The sequence below is a fragment of the Colobus angolensis genome, unplaced genomic scaffold (assembly GCF_000951035.1).
Source record: "Colobus angolensis palliatus isolate OR3802 unplaced genomic scaffold, Cang.pa_1.0 Scaffold35, whole genome shotgun sequence".
NCBI lineage: Eukaryota > Metazoa > Chordata > Mammalia > Primates > Cercopithecidae > Colobus > Colobus angolensis.
In genome coordinates this window covers 6762228-6778986 of record NW_012116821.1, presented here as the reverse complement: position 1 = coordinate 6778986, position 16759 = coordinate 6762228, and the positions used below count along the sequence as shown (strand labels likewise).

Genomic DNA, 16759 nt, shown 5'->3' with positions numbered 1-16759 from the left:
CTATTTCAGAAAAATTGGATTCATGAAATGAATCTTTGGCCAAAAACTGTTTGAGAATGATGTTAACATCACATGTAGGAATGCTACGTTTTCTAGGATTTCACTTTTTCAGCAATTGAGAATTATTATATTTTGTAAATGGAAATATCACTACTAAAAACAGAATACTATAAAAAGAATGATGTCTTTTATTTCCAAAGTTGCTATACTAGAGCAATAAAATAATAATAAAAGCGAGGTGTTTCATGGCAAAGTTATCTCAGGGTAAACACTGCAGCTGCAATTGCCACCAGTGAGTATTCTAGGGACAAATGGGAAAAGGATTAAAGAAGACCAAAAATAGGACTCTAATATCTTCTGGCTCGTAAGGTTTCTGGTGAGAAGTCTGTTGTTAGTTTAATGAGATTTCTTTTATAAGTGATTAGATGCTTCTCTCTTTCTGCATTTAGGATTTTTTTTTTCCTTCACATTGACATTAGATAGTCTGATGACTATATGCCTTGGTGAGGTACTTCTTGCACTCTATCTTACCATAGTTTTATGATCTTCTTACATCTGGCTGTCCAGATCTCTGACAAAATTAAGGAAGTTTTCTTAAATTATTTCCTCAAATAGGTTTTCCACACTTTTTACTTTTTCTTCTTCTTCCTCTGGAATACCTATAACTAGTAGGTTGGGACATGACATATAATCCCATATTTCTGGAAGAGTTTATTAGTTTTATTTTTAATTTTTGTCTAACTGGGTTAATTCAGAAGCCCTGTCTTGCAGCTCTGAGATTGTTTCTTCTGCTTGTGCTGGCCTATTGTTAAAGCTTTCAACTGTATTTTGCAATTCCTTCAATAAATTTTTCATTTCTACAATTTAGAAAAATCTATCTCATCTTTAAAATCCTAAATTGTTTTTCTGATTTCTTTGTGTATGTTTTCAACATTCTCTTGGATCGCATTGAGTTTCTTTAAAACCTAAACCAGGAAAAGTCAAGTCCCTGAATAGACAAATAACAAGTTCTGAAATTGAGGCAGTAATTAATAGCCTACCAACCAAAAAAAGTCAAGCATCAGAAGGATTCACAGCTGAATTCTACCAGGGGTACAAAGAGGAGCTGGTACCATTCCTTCTGAAACTATTCCAAACAATAGAAAAAGAGGGACTCCTTCCTAACTCATTTTACTAGGCCAGCATCATCCTGATACCAAAACCTGGCAGGGATGCAACAACAACAATAAAATTTCAGGCCAATATCTCTGATGAACATTTATGCAAAAATCCTCAATAAAATACTGGCAAACCAAATCTAGCAGCACATCAAAAAGCTTATCTACCACGATCAGGTTGGCTTCATCCCTGGTATGCAAGGCTGGTTCAACAAATGCAAATCAATAAACGTAATCCATGACATAAGCAGAACCAAAGACAAAAACCATATGATTATCTTAATAGATGCAGAAAAGGCATTTGATAAAATTCAATACCCTGTCATGCTAAAAACTCTCAATAAACCAGGTATTGATGGAACATCTCTCAAAATAATAAGAGCTATTTATATCAAACTCATAGCCAATATCATACCAAATGGGCAAAAGCTGGAAGCATTCCCTTTCAAAACTGGCACAAGACAAGGATGCCCTCTCTCAACACTCTTATTCAACATAGTATTAGAAGTTCTGGCCAGGACAATCAGGCAAGAGAAAGAAACAAATGGTATTCAAATAGGAAGAGAGGAAGTCAAATTTTCTCTCTTTGCAGATGACATGGTTGTATATTTAGAAGACCCCATCGTCTCAGCCCAAAATCTCCTTAGGCTGATAAGCAAATTCAGCCAAATGTTGGGATACAAAATCAGTGTGCAAAAGTCGCAAGCATTCCTATGCACCAATAATAGACAAACAGAGAGCCAAATCATGAGTTAACTCTCATTTACAATTGCTACAAAGAGCATAAAATACCTAGGAATACAACTTATGAGGGATGTGAAGGACCTCTTCAAGGAGAACTACAAACCACTGTTCAAGGAAATAAGAGAGGACACAAACAAATGGAAAAACATTCCATGCTCATGGATAGGAAGAATCAAATTGTGAAAATGGCCATACTGCCCAAAGTAATTTATGGATTCAATCTATCCTCATCAAGCTACCACTGACATTCTTCACAGAATTAGAAAAAACTACATTAAATTACATATGGAACCAAAGAAGAGCTCGTACAGCCAAGACAATCCTAAGCAATAAGAACCAAGCTGGAGGCATCACATTTCCTGACCTCAAACTACACTACAAGACTACAGTAACCAAAACAGAATGGTACTGGTACCAAAACAGATATATAGACCAATGGAACAGAACAGAGCCCTCAGAAATAACACCACACATCTACAACCATCTGATCTTTGACAAACCTGACCAAATAAGCAACGGGGAAAGGATTCCCTGTTTAATAAATGCTATTGGGAAAACTGGTGAGCCATATGCAGAAAACTGAAACTGAACCCCTTCCTTTCTCCTTATACAGAAATTAACTCAAGATGAATTAAAGACTTAAACATAAGACCTAAAACCATAAAAACTCTAGAAGAAAACCTAAGTGATACCATTCAGGACACAGGCATGTGCAAAGACTTCATGACAAAAACACCAAAAGCAATTGCAATAATAGCCAAAATTGACAAATGGGATCTAATTAAATTAAAGAGCTTCTGCACAGCAAAAGAAACTACCATCAGAGTGAACAGGCAACCTATAGAATGGGAGAAAATTTTTGCAATCTATCCATCTGACAAAGGGCTAATATCCAGAATCTACAAGAAACTTAAACAAATTTATAAGAAAAAAACAACCCCATCAAAAAGTGGGCAAAGGATGTGAACAGACACTTCTCAAAAGAAGATATTTATGTGGCCAACAAACATCTGAAAAAAAGCTTGTCATCACTGGTCATTAGAGAAACGCAAATCAAAACCACAATGAGATACCATCTTACTCCAGTTAGAATGGCGATCATTAGAAAGTCAGGAAACAACAGATGTTGGAGAGGATGTTGAGAAATAGGAATACTTTTACACTGTTGGTGGGAGTGTAAATTAGTTCAACCATCGTGGAAGACAGTGTGGCGATTCCTCAAGGATCTAGAACTAGAAATACCATTTGACCCAGCCATCCCATTACTGGGTATATACCCAAAAGATTATTAATCATTTTACTATAAAGACATATGCACATGTATGTTTATTGTGGCACTATTCACAATACCACAACACAATACTTGGAACCAACCCAAATGCCCATCAATGATAGACTGGATAAAGAAAATGTGGCACATATACACCATGGAATATTATGCAGCCATAAAAAAGGATGAGTTCATCTCCTTTGCAGGGACATGGGTGAAGCTGGAAACCATCATTCTCAGCAAACTAACACAGGAACAGAAAACCAAACACCACATGTTCTCACTCATAAGTGAGAGTTGAACTATGAGAACACATGGACACAGGGAGGGGAACATCACACAACAGAGCCTGTTGGGGGGTAGGGGACTATGGGAGGGATAGCTTTAGGAGAAATACCTAATGTAGATGACAGGTTGATGGGTGCAGCAAACCACCATGGCACATGTATACCTATGTAACAAACGTGCATGTTCTGCACATGTATCCCAGAACTTAAAGTATAATTAAAAAAAAAAAAAAGAAAAATAAATAAATAAATAAAATAAAAATGAAAAAAAAAATCTATTTCTATTGGGTATTGCAGTTCAACCTCTGAGCCAACAGGCGGCACCTGCAGATAAGAGCTGGCTGCAGCCAATGCAGATGAGTATATGCTTGATCTTTGTTTATCATGAGAAGCTCTCTGTTGCCTCAGGCAATGGGCTGTCAGGTGGAAGGCACAGTGGTCTGAGTTTCCCCCTCAGCCCTGGAGAGGAGACCAAGCTGAGTGAGGCCTAACTGGGCCGACCCACCTACATGTCTTCCAATGGCAGGCACCAGCACCAGCTCCAAAAGGGGATCTGGGCATAGTCACCAAGTACCCACACATGTGCCAAGGCATGGAGTGGAGAAACGTCTGCTGCCCCAAGTTCTCTGCCTGGGAAAGGAGGGGCAGCCTAAACTCCTTATCCTTATCCTTAGGGCAGCCTAAGCTCCTCATTTGGAGGACCTAGAAGAGTGGATGCTCCAAATGCCTGGAGATATGTCCTGGCATGAAGTGGAAAGGATGCTGCTGCACCAAGATGTCTGCACCTGAAGGGAGGGGTGGCTCAGACTCCTAATTCAGGCTAGCAGGTGTGCCTAATGCTTAGAAATATGACAGGCATGAAGTGAAGAGAGTGCCACTGCAACGAAATCTGTGAACAGGAAGGGAGGGGTGGCTAAGGCTTTTAAACAAAGTGAATGGGTTGTATAACACATCTTCTTCATCCAGTCTTCCATGGATGGACACTTAGGTTGATTCCATATCACTGCTATTCTTAATAGAGCTGCGATAAACATATGAGTGCAGTTATCTTTTTGAGATAATGATTTCTTTTCCTTTGGGTAGATACCCAGTAGTGGGATTGCTAGATCGTATTGTAGTTCTAGTTTTAGTTCTTCATTCAACCTTTTTTTTTGAAATAAAATTTAATGGTTTTATAGTATTTTATGAAAAAACCTTAATTTGTTTAATCAGCTCTTACTGTTAAATATTTATGCCATTTGTAATTTTACTATAACACTGTGATGAAAATCTTTATATATAAAATCTTTATTTTACTAACATGGTGTTTTTTATATACAACATCTGTGAATCTTTGTCCAAATATTATATATTTCTTCAGATTAGATTCCTGACATGACTTCAGGTCAAAGGGAATGAGAGAGTAAACATTTTAAAGCCTTTTCATACACATTGCCACATTGCTGCCAAAAGCATCTGTATCAATTTTCATACTTCCTAACAATGTTTGAAAGTGAGGCTATCAGTACAGCCTCACTAGTACTGATTGTCAAAAAACTTTGCCAATTAGATGAGAAATTGTATCTCATTCTTTTAATTTTTATTGAAACAAACATTAAAAATTTTCTTTAAAAATTTTTTTTATTGCAACCTCAATTCTTGCCTGCTTCGAAGAAATAATTCAACTGAGGGGTATAAAGCAGAAGAAGAGACTGAGGTAAGTTTCAGAGCAGAAGTGAAAGTTTATTAAAAAGCTTTAGAAGGGTAAGGAAAGAAAGGAAAAGAAAGAAAAAAAGGAAAGTACAACTTGGAAGAGGATCAAGTGGGCAACTTGAGAAACCCAGTGCCTAAAAATTTTCAATGAACCATTTGTATTTCTTCTTTGATAACATCTGCTTATATCCCTTGCTTGCTTTTTGATCAGATACTAGATTCTCTACAGATTTCTAAGAACCCCAGCTTGTCCTTTGCCTTACATTTTTGACTTGCATAACTTTTTTATAGAGAGATGGTCATTATTAAATAGCCTATTGAGATTTGCTCTTACAAGTTCTTCCATTGCATTTGTGTCTGGAATTCTTGACCATTCCAAATAATTTCAATGTTAATACACTTTTTACTAGTCTAAATAAAATACCATTTTTACATTTAACTATTTAATATATATGGAATTTATTTTTATTTTGATAGAAAGTGAGAATCTAAATAGTTTCTTCCCAACAGTTAATTTTATCAACACCGTTAAATAATTCTTTCCTTTTGGATTGTGATGTAACCTTTGGCATATACTAAATTTTTATCCACACTGAAGTTTGTTTCTGTACCCTCTTTGTAGTTCTGTTACTTCTGGTATGTTTATCAGGCCTATGTACCGCTGTAGCATTAGAACATATTTTACTAGTTGGTAGAGTAAGTCTCCCTCTGTCATACTTCTTTGTCGAACTGTTCTAGTCTCAATTATTGGTTCTTCCAGATAAACTTTAGAGTCATGCTGTCAGTTTTGAAAAAAATTGATATTTTTATTAGAACTATATCAAATCTATAAATTAACTGAGAAAGATACTTTAATAAGATTTTGTCTTTACATATAAGAATTTATGTCTCTATTTATTGATATTTGCTTTTGTTCACATTAAAAATTTTAATAATTCTATTCATGTGGATCCTTCATCTTTATTTCAAACTTAGTTATATTACATTTATGTTCTTGTCACATGTGGATTATTAAAATTCTTTTGGCTACCTTATTTCTGAATGAAATTATTAGCTCATTGTTTTTTAGATTATATTTAAAAAATAAATAGTATCAACTGCAATAATGATTATATTTCTCCTCTATTCTAATAGTTATTCCTCTTATTATGTTTCAAGGCATTGTATAAAGCTAAAATTTCTATAAATCATTAAGAATGGGTGTGACAGCAGATGGGCATGGTGTCAAGTAGTCCCAGCTTCTCGAGAGGCTGAGGTGGGAGGATCACTTGAGCCCAGGAGTTTGAGACCAGTCTGGGCAATGCAGCAAGGCTCCATCTCCCAAAAAAAATGAGTGTCATAGGAATATCATTGTCTTGTTTCTGACTTTAAGGTTATATGGTCTGCAGTCTGAAGCCAAACTCATTTGTCATGTTAATAAGGTATTCTGCTATCCTTAATGTGACTAGATAATTTATTGAGATATTCATCTGAATTTTTTCTTGCTATGTTTTTTTCATCCCCACTCTGAGAAGGGAACCAGGACCTCCAAGCTCCTTTTTTGGAGAAGTTTGTGTGGCAGAGCTGAATGCATTAGATGTCTTTCTGATTTCAGTTTATCCCACATGATTCTGATTAAATGGAAAAAGGTCAAATACTGAGCAATTTTGGAGTAAGAAAGAGAGAAATGAAACATGATGGGCATCTCCCATGGCTTCAGGAAAAGAGGTGGCTTGAAAGGAGAGGTGCTACTGTTGTTGAAGTAGCCCAAGTTGCTCAAGTTCAGAAACATTCAAAGCTAAGGTGAGGAAAGGTTTGAGGGATGAGGACTTGGGTATCTGAAGATGCAAATTTTGGATGAATCGGCCACAAAGCTTTATTTTGGGAATGTATTGAGGTGATTCCTTAGTTGGGATAACTGTGGGGAAAAGGTGAAAACCTTCCCCATGATTTCATATTCTAAAGAATTCCAGAGTATGTGGCCAGGCAGAGGGGTGAGGAGGCTCTGAGGCTGGGGACTATGCCTGTTGGGGAAGTGGTGAGGACAAGGGCCCTGAGAAGCCTTTACATGTGGTCTATGTCCAGTCTGGCTGTCACCAGAGAGAATCATGGAAATGGGCTCTTAAGAGTTTGATCAAATAAAATTAAAGTGGCACTTCCTTTTGACAAAAATGATATACATTTTTGTACATTACTCATTCTTCTATCCTCTTATGATTTTAACTTAAAAGATTTACTTTTTCTGCATTTAAACATACTATTTCTGGATTCCCTTACTCTACACTATTTTATGTTTACTTTATATTTTATCACTTGTGAATAAATAGATAGATAGATAGATAGATAGATAGATAGATAGATAGATAGATAGATAGGAGACCAAGACTGGGGGAAGCAGAGGAAATAGGACATGATCCAGAGAGATGTAGGAGACACAGAAAGACATAACGATGGTGCCAAGTATACAGATACAAAGGTGCCAAGTACATGGTGCCAAGTACACAGAAATGAACAACAGATAGGTACAGATGTTAGAGGGAAACCATGTAGACAGAGAAGCAGAGCAAATCATGTTAATGACACAGAAGGGTGCAGAGATAAGAGAACAGGCTGTGGTTAGATGTGCAGTTGGATAACAAGTCATGAGCTTCAACTGGAAAACACAGAGTGGCACGTTTGTCACAAAAGGCCCATCTCCCTAGAGGTTGCTACTGTTTTTCTGTTAGGTACTGGGCAAGTACCTTTCATATAGTCAGTGTAAGAGCGTCACTCAACAAAAGTGCTCAGAGCAGTAGAAGCAGAGAACACAGCTGCTGTAGAGTAAGGTCCCATGTCCCTCTGCCTCTGCTTCCCTTGGGTGCTCTGTAGCTGGTCAAGGCAGGAGAACAGGGAGAAGTGCGAATGGTTTGGTATGAACAAAATAATTTCTGTGCATTCTCCATGGCAAGGGAGTGACTCTTCTCTTCCTTTGGTAGAAACAATATGTATCATTATTTCTACATTTTTAAGGCTTTAAAATACTGTTAAACTATAATTCTAAGAAATTCTTTAAAAAATACTTAACTGATCCATTTGCAAGTAAAATATAACCTATTTGCTTTCCCTGGACTGGATCATACATTAGGTCCAAGCGCATCAGTCATATCTATTCTACACATGGGCTGTGAGCTTCAGACAAAAACCAGAATTTAATGGGAGGCACAATTTTTAAAATGGGATAAAAATGGTTGCAGCAACAATTAGAAAATAAAATAAAACACTAATATCATTTATAGCAGCATCAAAATACACCAAATACCTAAAAATAAACCTAATGAAAGATGTTGAAGACCTTTACCTTGAAAATTACAGAACAATGCTGGGAAAAATTAAAGAAGACCTACATTAATTATAATCAGTCTTCTGTATCCATGGCTCTGCATCTGTGCATTCAACCAACCACAGATATAAAATATTTGGGGAAAAAAGGATGGTCACGCCTGTACTAAACATGTGCAGACTTGTTTTTCTCGTCATTGTTCCCTGAATAATATAGTGTAAACAACTATTTATATACCATATACATTGTATTAGGCATTATAAGTAATCTAAAGATGATTTAAAGTATATGGAAGGATGTGCATAGGTTATATGCAAATACCATGCCATTTTATACAAGGAACTTGAACATTCATGGATTTTGGTATCTGTGAGGGTCATGGAAATAATCCACTGAGGATATCCACTGAGGGTACTGAGGGATGGCTGTACAAATATTTTATGTTCATGGAATATAAGACTCAATATTGTAAAGATGATAGTCTTAGCCAAATGTATCTAATAGATACAATGCAACCTAATCAAAATGCCTGCAGAGGAGTGTGTGTGTGTGTGTGTGAAAATTGAGTAGCTGATTCTAAAATTTATGTGGAAGTAAAAAGGACCTACAATAGCTAAGATAATCTTAAAGAAGTAAGCAGAAGAAAACATAATGTATGACACAGAGAAGGATGCAATGACAGGAGAAACAGGGTGTTGAAAAATTCACTCCCTCAGATGTCATGATTTATTATAAAGCTACAGCAGGGCCAGGCATGGTGGATCATGCCTGTAATCTCAGCACTTTGGGAGGCCAAGGTAGGTGGATCACTTGAGGTCAGGAGTTCTAGATCACACTGGCCAACATGGTGAAATTCCGTCTTTAGTAAAAAAATACAAAAAGTTAGCCAGGCATGGTGGTGTACACCTGCAGTCCCAGGTACTCGGGAGGCTGAGGCAGGAGAATCGCTTGAACCCATGAGGTGGAGGTTGCAGTGAGCTGAGATCGCACCCTGCACTCCAGCCTGGGTGACAGAGCGAGACTCTGGCTCAAAAAAAAAAACAACAAAAAAACCCCAAAAAACTACAGTAGTTAAGACATGTGGCTCTGGCACAGACAAATAGACTAATGGAATAGAACAAAGAGTCTATAAAGGGACTACACATATATGGCCACTTGATACATGATAGTGGAGAAAGGATGGTCTTTTCAATAAGTGGTGTTAGAGCAACTAGTTATCCATCTTGAAAAAAAATACAACTTGACCACATTGTGGTAAATGATTAGTGATGTTAAGTACCTTTTTATATGTATATTGGCCATTTGAATATTGTTTTTGATACACAAAAATTAGTTCCAAATGGACTGTAGATCCAAATATGAAAGATAATGCAAGGTTTCCAGAAGAAAACCTAGGAGAATATCTTCCTGACTTTGGGTAGGCAAATATTTCTGAAACAGAACATGAAAAGCACTAACTGTGAAAGAAAAAATTAATAAATTTGATTTCAATAAAATTAACTCCTATTATTCAAGACAGAAGATATTTGTAAAGATCACTGCAAAATATCCAACAAAGAATTATACTCAGAATACATAAACGAAACATGAATCAAAAAAGAGACAATCCAATTTAAAAAATAAAAACAAAACCTCCAAAACCCCAAAACAACATGGGCATATGACTTGTATAGGCCCATCTCAGAGGAGCATATCTCTAGCTGCTTATGAAAAATAGTTCTCCTAATCATAAAGATCATAGAACTGATGATGGGTAAAACTGTCTCCTCCACAGGTCTCTGGTCTTTTGAGAAATGACAACCTGATATGAGCTTGGGAGTTAAAATCTCATATGATTTAAACGGTTCCAGAGCTACAGTTTACCATCTAATACTATAAATATTCCTGTATCAGAAGTCTAGGACTACTTGTGGATTTATATCCTCCAGAATAAACTCTGAAGAGAATGGAGAAAAATTTCACTCAAGAGCAAATATGGTAATTCTACACTACCAAACATGTCCGTCACTTGCAGATCTCCTGTGCGATGGTTTCTCTTACCTCCCAGGCAGAGATGATGGCTCTGACCTTCATGGAATTCCTACACCTGATACACATCTATTTGCCTCTAGCACATGATAACTCAGCTATTGGTTTACATGTCAGTTCAGTCTTCCCTACCTGATGGATAGCTCCTTAAAGGAAAGGGCTGTGTTTAATCCATCTTCAGATTCCTGGTATCTAACACAGTATGGGGCAGATAGTAGGTACTCATAATATTTCTGAAGGACTAAATGGATGATAGAACAACCAGAAGACAGACATGCAGAAAACTTTGAAAGGTCTGTATGGGAAGCTCAAAGGGAGCCATGGGAATCTGAGAGTCAGAGAGGCTAGTAGAGCCTGGGGCTTGAGGAAACCACCCAATGTGTTACAAAAAGGTTCCATACTCTAACATCATATATATTTTCTTCACATAGTAATTTTAAGCTAAATCACAGAGATATACAGAAGTTCATCGAGGGCTGAAAAGATTAGTTCTGCTTTTGATTTTGCTCTGAATGTTTACTGAAGATCTTTGTACAAAACAGACCCACATGAATATCCTGTTCTTTATAAACAAACAATGGGCCTTCTGACCTGCCATTGATAGATAGCATTTGAGGATTTTTTTCCCCTTTAGACTGGAACAGCACATGTGTGTCCACTCATCTCCCCTATGAACGCATGTTCAAGTTGGTTGGATGAAACTAATTAACCATGGAGCAAAATTTGTCTTGGCTTATAATTAATCAGTTCACAGATGAAACATACAACTTTGGTACCTAGTACCAATATGCATCATCTTTTAACCGAACTGAATCAAAGACAATAAAATTTAATGAATAATTAATTTCAAAGCATAAAGTTATATTATGTAATTTTGTTTATAATTGAAAATTTACCAAAGAGCATCAGTAGTTGTTCACTGGGGTACTTCGCACTTAACAATGCTGACTACACAATGTACATGAATTTGAAGGCTACAAATTTCAACACCATAAGACTCAAAAATAATTATACACATACTAGATTAACATTTTCTCAGTCATAGTTAAGTCACTGATAAGAATTACCCGGCTAGATTTTTTACCTCTCCAAGGACTTCCTGTAAGATTTCAGCATATTTTTCATATGGCTGTTCAAAGTTCATATCCTGTGACATTTTTATAGTCTCCTCAATCATGGACACAACCTCTGGATGATCTGCAGTTACCTCTTCTATCGAGTCTTCTGTTGGGGCTAAAGTAAAATAAGCTGATAAATTAATGCCATTAATAATGTTAGTGGACAATACTACTTGCGATAAAACATGATTGATAGTATCTGACCCAAGAAAGTATTATTTTTGTGTCACTGCAGCACATGTTGGAAGGAGGGAGAAATAAGACTCTGGAGAGGAAATGTTAAGTCAGGAATCACAGCACCACAAACTCTCAGAGAAGTGACTTAAAGCCAGTGCAGCAGAATGAAAGTGAGAGGCAGGAATAAAGTCATGTCTGGCAGGAGTCAAAACCAGGGAAGAAATGTAGGGGCCAGAGGATTCCAGGAGTCAAGTGAAAACACAAGCATCTAGGGAATGAGTCAAAAAACAAGATGAATACTTCCAGTTACTGGCACGAGACTACAAGGGACAGTAAGGGGACAAGAGGTAGGCAAGTTGGAGGGGATGGAGAAAAGGTGGCATAGGCTGGTGTTTCAAGTGTTACACTTGATTCTTGTCCTCTTTGGTGCTGAAGTGTGTCCTTGCCCAGCTGAGTTGGCTCTCAGGCTGCATCGTGGTGTAAATCTTTGTTTATCTGCTACTCTAATGAGATAGGAGTTTGGCAGTTTCACCTGACTCCTGCATTTGCAGGAGTTTGAATTCTGCATTTGCAGTCAAGCTTCTGAGCCTCTGCCTCAGGGTTCCATCTGTCAGGGTCTCTAGCGGGAGCCAGACTGATCCCAATCCAAAAAAAATCCCAAAGGGCCTTCAAAAGCAGTTGCCTGCTTCCCTCCCTGTCTGAAAGTGTTCTCAGGGATCAAAAGACTCACAGTTCCTGAAAGCCAGAGCAGAAAAGTCAAGAAACCATGATCTTACTGCGCCCATGGGAGTGGGTACATAATGAAGCAGAAACAGCCAGGCAAAGATGCGAAATGTGCTAGAAGCTGCTAATTGTCCACCCAATATCCATTAGCCTCTTCCTTCATACAGCAACCCTCATTTTATCAAGGCTAGCAATGTGCCGAGCTGAAAAACTACATCTCTCAACTTCCCTTATAGCTTGGACAGCCAATAAGAGGCAAGCAGAGTTTGTGTGTGTGTGCGCACGTGTATGTGTGTGCACTTGCCTGCACATGTGCTCCTCACACTTGGCTGACTCAGCTAACTGCCAGTTTTTGTCCTTTGCTTTCCTTTTCCTTTCCCTTTCCAGTGTTCCTGCTAGGTACACTGATGTCATGGCTGGAGCTCCAGCAGCCATCTTGTGGCTTATTATAGTAGCTGTGTGCCAGGGATGGCAGAGCAGAAAGATAGACTGCCTGTCTTCCCAATATTCTTTTTCACCAAAACAACATATCATGTATTAGTTTTTCAATGTTCTTGCATGTCCAACTTTTCATAATAGAGTAGCCATTAAAATAGAGTACTTGGGTGTTAATCATGCTTTCATTTTTTTTAAAAATCACACATTTCTTCTTCTAAATTCTGAGGGAACTACTTGTGTTTTTTTTAGAACCACAATTATAAAAGAATAAAATTATGCAAATATTAATTTACCTGTATCTGAATACAACTTTACATCTTGACCAGCATCTTGAGAATGCCTTCTAAATGTGGAGGTTTCACCAGATTCTTTTCCATCTGTGAATAAAACATTGTGAATTCCTAAAGAACGGTATTAAAAAAAAAGTAGGTGACTCCCAAAGAAGATTGTAATATAAACCTAGGGAACCAGGACTCACATTCCCAATTTTTAATTAAAATAACAACCATAACATTTAAATGGGTCAATATATCTAGCAGCAGATAATGAAGGTAATAACCTTTAACAAAACCAGGAGTAATTTCAGTTTATTATAATGCCAATGGATCTAAACAGAAAAAAACAATCAACAGTGCCCTTCCTGAGACAACTAACACCTCTTGACCCCTGGAGGTCAAGGCTGTGCTTACTTCAGAGACATGGGGCAGAAGAATGACTTTTTACCCATGGATACTGGCAATATTGGCATCCTTCCAGCAGTAGATAGAGGTACTGCTGCCTGCTTCTAACCTGGACTGCCTCCCCCAAAGACAGAGCAGACAGTCTCGGGGTGGGGCTTTCTTTCTTTGTAGATTGGAGTTGGGAACTCCACAGCAGCAAAGATGAGGCTGTCAGTTGCCACTTAACGGTCAAAAATTTAATGTACAGGGGGTGGGGTCCTTCTTCTGTGAAGACTGTGTGTGTTAAGGGAGGAGGAGTGCCATACACGAGTTTCTGACAGTGCCCCATTCAATTCTTACTAGGCTTTAAATAAACAGCAAGGAAGCACATCTGTCTGAATTAGTAGGAGAAACTAAAAAAATCAGCTCTATATTATTTAACAAAATAAATTACAGATGCACTTTAAAACTGAATAAAAAACCACAATATAAGTTTATATATATAAATTTATACAAATATATATTTATATAAAATTTATACAAATATATATATGTAAAGCTATTATTTATATATGTCCTCTCAATTATTTATATATAAAAATTTCTTCCTCTCAGACATTTATGTAATTATATATATTACATATTATAAATTGAAAATTTATATAATTATATATGATATAATCAATTCTCTCACTTAGACATTTATATATAATAATAATCAATCTATCCTCTCAGACATTTAATATCTATATATAAACGTCTGATTGAGAGGAAGACTGTTCAAGCCTAAAAGTGAAGGAAAAAAGCAATAAAGAGAAAATAATGATTTGACTGCAAAAATGTGAAAAATACCTTTACTTCAAAAACAGCAAGCTGACTTAGAAGACAAATCACTCAATTTGTAAAATACATGAAAAATAAGAGACTAATATAGAAAGTTTATACAGAGACTATATAATTGATATAACCATTTAGAAAAACGGGCAAAAGACAAAAATAGTCACCTCAAAAAAGAAGAAATATAAATGGTTAACAAATATGAATATAAATTTCTGAAGCAAAAATTAAAACAACAGAAAATACTGAGGAAGTTTCCGGGATCTGGCTGGCAGGCGCTTTGTCTCGCCTTCGCCGCAGTAGGCTCTTCCTGTTAGTCTCTGCTGCTACTTCTTGGCTCTGGGAGGCCCAGGTGGCTCTGCAGCAGCCTCTGCCACCCTGTGACCTGCGGGTATTGGGACATCCCTAGCTGACGCCAGGACACCCAGGAAGCCGAGGAATGGACTCCACGGCTTTTGAGGATGTGGCTGTGAACTTTACCCAGGAGGAATGGGCTTTGCTAGATTCTTCTCAGAAGAATCTCTACAGAGAAGTGATGCAGGAAACCTGCAAGAACCTGGCTTCTGTAGAAATTATATGGTACAAGGACTGCGTGAAAGCAAAGAAGGTAGTCAGTATGGACACGTTGTCAGCCAAATTCCAAATCTTGATCTGAATGAGAACATTTCTACTGGATTAAAACAATGTGAATGCAGTATTTGTGGAAAAGTCTTTGTACGTCATTCCCTCCTTAATAGGCACATCCCAGCTCACTCAGGATACAAACCATATGGAGAGAAGCAATATAAATGTGAACAGTGTGGGAAATTCTTCGTTTCTGATGATAACGCACAGTGGAAATCCAGCTTATAAATGTACGATATGTGGGAAAGCTTTTTATTTTCTCAATTCAGTTGAAAGACATCAGAGAACTCACACAGGAGAAAAACCCTATAAATGTAAACAATGTGGTAAAGCGTTCACTGTTTCCGGTTCTTGTCTAATACATGAATGAACTCACACTGGAGAGAAACCCTACGAATGTAAGGAATGTGGGAAAACATTCAGATTTTCTTGTTCTTTTAAGACGCATGAAATGACTCACACTGGAGAAAAACCCTACAAATGTACCAAATGTGATAAAGCCTTCAGCTCTTCCACTTCCCTTCATTACCATGGAAGCATTCATATTGGAGAGAGACCCTACGAATGTAAACAATGTGAAAGCCTTTAGTCGATTGAGTTCCCTTTGTAACCACAGAAGTACTCATACTGGAGAGAAACCCTATGAATGTAAACAATGTGACCAAGCCTTCAGTTCCCTCAGTTCCCTTCACCTCCATGAAAGAATTCATACGGGAGAAAAACTTTATGAATGTAAGAGATGCGGTAAAGCCTAACACTTGTTCCAGTCACCTTACTCGCCATGAAAGAAGTCATGATATAGAGGCTGGGTATAGTGACTCAGCCTATAATCCCAGCACTTTGGGAGGCCAAGGTGTGTGTATTGCTTGAGCCCAGGAGTTCATAACCAGCCTGGATTAAAACAATGTGAAACAACCTGGGCAACATGGTGAAACTCTGTCTCTACAAAAAATAAAATAATGCCAGGCGCGGTGGCTCACGCCAGCTACTCGGGAGGCTGAGGCAGAAGAATCACTTGAACCCAGGAGGCGGAGGTTGCAGTGAGCCAAGATTGTGCCACTCCAGCTTGGCGACAGAGTGAGACTCCATCTCAAAATAAATAAATAAATAAAGCCCCTTGAATGTAAGAAATGTGGTAAAACATTTACTCTTTCCCATTCCCTCATAAACATGAAAGAGTTCACACTGCAGAGTAACCTTAAGAATGTAGGAAATGTGGTCAAGCCTTCAGATTTTCCCGTTTTAAGATTTGGGAGGACTCAGAGTGGAGAAAAGCCTTTTGAATTTAAATTTGTGGTAAGGCCTTCAGTTGTGTTAGTTCCATTTGAAGACATCAGCTCATTCCTGAGAAAAACCCTATGAATGTCCAGAATGTGGGAATGTTTCATTTCTCTCATACCCACTCAAGGACATATGAAAATGCCCACTGTAGCTGGCTGGACCTTGTAAATACAAGAACGTACACAGGATTAAAACTCTAATAGTTTAGAAACTGCAAGAATATTTTCAGTTTTAACATTTACTTGAAAAGTCATGTGAAAACTCCCACTGGAAAGAAGTTCTGTAAGTGAAGCTTTTCTAATTTGGAAAACCTGATGCAAATGAATTATCGTGAAGCTTGAAAAAAATGTATGAAATGTTACACAAGTTGGCCGGGCGCGGTGGCTCAAGCCTGTAATCCCAGCACTTTGGGAGGCCGAGACGGGC

The 16759-nt window shown here is 37.6% G+C and overlaps 1 pseudogene; it reads left to right on the top strand.

Moving 5' to 3' along the window:
• The first annotated feature begins 14867 nt into the window (after window positions 1-14867).
• Window positions 14868-15922, top strand: LOC105519450 (annotated as a pseudogene).
• The last annotated feature ends 837 nt before the right edge of the window (window positions 15923-16759 follow it).